The sequence below is a fragment of the Hydra vulgaris genome, chromosome 09 (genome assembly GCF_038396675.1).
Source record: "Hydra vulgaris chromosome 09, alternate assembly HydraT2T_AEP".
NCBI classification, from domain to species: Eukaryota; Metazoa; Cnidaria; class Hydrozoa; order Anthoathecata; family Hydridae; genus Hydra; species Hydra vulgaris.
In genome coordinates this window covers 28,440,858-28,442,763 of record NC_088928.1, presented here as the reverse complement: position 1 = coordinate 28,442,763, position 1,906 = coordinate 28,440,858, and the positions used below count along the sequence as shown (strand labels likewise).

At 30.8% G+C, this 1,906-nt stretch overlaps 1 long non-coding RNA gene across 1 annotated transcript; it reads left to right on the top strand.

The window, feature by feature from the left end:
• The first annotated feature begins 229 nt into the window (after positions 1 to 229).
• LOC136085066 (uncharacterized) lies at positions 230 to 1,127 on the top strand. The gene is made up of 3 exons (XR_010641046.1): positions 230 to 350; positions 735 to 829; positions 950 to 1,127. It is a non-coding gene; the product is annotated as an uncharacterized LOC136085066 (long non-coding RNA).
• Positions 1,128 to 1,906: the final 779 nt, after the last annotated feature.

Below are 1,906 nucleotides of genomic sequence, written 5' to 3'. Positions count from 1 at the left end.
ATATATACCGTGAAAATGAACATCGATGCCAAGTTTAGTAAAGGGTGAAGAATCACGCACTATATAACTAAACAGTGTGTTTGATGTTATTTTAATTTAGATATTATATTCTAAAAACTTCCTCTTGTCTCTATATATATATATATATATATATATATATATATATATATATATATATATCTATATATATATATACATACTATAAAAGTGCCTTCTGTTGTTTAGGGAAATGGCTACCCGGTTAAAGCGATGGAGTCGGAATAATGTTTTGGTTAATGAGCTTCTTAGTAGTGACATTGGTATTGATTGCTCAGCTTCATTAAATGAAGATGTCTGTAGCAGCAGCAATTGTGAGGCTACTACAATAGTAGATTCTGAATATAATTAAGACTCTTTCTTACAGGATGAAATTTAAAACTAAAAATAAAAGCAACTCAGATGAAAGCAAACTAGGAGGGAAAATAAGGGGGGAGGAGAAGGGGGGGGGGGGGGAATATTCCAGACTTTTTCCGCAAACAATTTTTCGGATTTTTCAAATTTGACCTGGATGATCTATTATATATATGTATAATTTTTATTGAAATTGACCTATTTCTACAAAAAAAAAGTCATTGAATTTTTGAAATTTTAAAACCATTCGGAATTCCGCGGTATACGCGGTGCCATTGGGCTACCTAACCTGATATTGTATCAAAGTTTAATGTATTTATAAAAATAATACATTTTTGTTGTAGGTTGATGACCAATGGTTTACAATCAAAGTTCAACATGGCTGGCGGCAAGGGTAAAGAGAAATTTGAAGGCACAAACATTTGTAAGGTTGTTGTTGGTAAGTCATGAGTAATGTTATCTGTTATTGAAAAACACAATTTGATGATTTGGTGCTACTTTAATTTCAAGTTCTTGCTGTACTTGTTGCAAATTACTCAGGCAATACCTTTTTTTATAGAGAGCGTCATGCTTAGTAAAGCGACTGCTACAGTTGCTGAAGTCAGAACAGATATCATGAGTTTGTTGAAATATGCACCCGACAGATCTAATGGTGGCGGTCGGTGCGTAAATGACGATTCGAATATGTTAATATAAAATGTATACATAAAATGTTAACATTCTATCTATTTCTTATATAAACTCCTTAAAATAATTTTTTGAACATGAAATACACTACTTTTAGCGCAAAATATTGCTTTTTTATTGTCTTATTTTATCGCAATCCAAGTCGAGACAATTTAGCATGTTAACGATGACAATTTAACATGGCTGCAGCCTATTGGATATAAGTTATATCCAATAGGCTGTATAATTTTTATTAAATGACCAATTTTTAACGTTGAAATTAGGTTGTTTAAACGTTGTTTTAACGTCTTATCGACAATTTATCAACCATATATGGTTGATATATTGTCGATAAGACGTTAAAACAACGTAATTCAACGTTGAACTTTAAATTTTGATTTTATCAAAGTTGAAATATTGATGATATGTAGTCGATAAGACGTTATAACAACGTTGAAACAACGTTTTCATCGACGTTGTTTCAACATCGTGGTTTTCAACGTCGGATTTTGTTTCCAATTCCACCAAATTTCAACGTTGTTTCAACATTGCATTTCGTTGGTTTGCGACGTTGTTACAACGTTATTTCAACGTCATTGTGCCCACTGGGGAGGTGTATGTTCTTCCATAGTTCAACCGATGACTTAAAATACAATTACTTTTTATTTGTTTATTTAAAAACGTAGAACCACACCTTAACAACAGTACCAAAAATTATTTTTTAAGATTTTTATTTTTAGAGATAATTCGATTTAGAAAAGTCACTTTATAAATTTTTTGAAAGTAATTAGTGTTTTCTTGATAACAAAATCAATTATAGCATTATATTACCTTAATAGTGTGCATATTT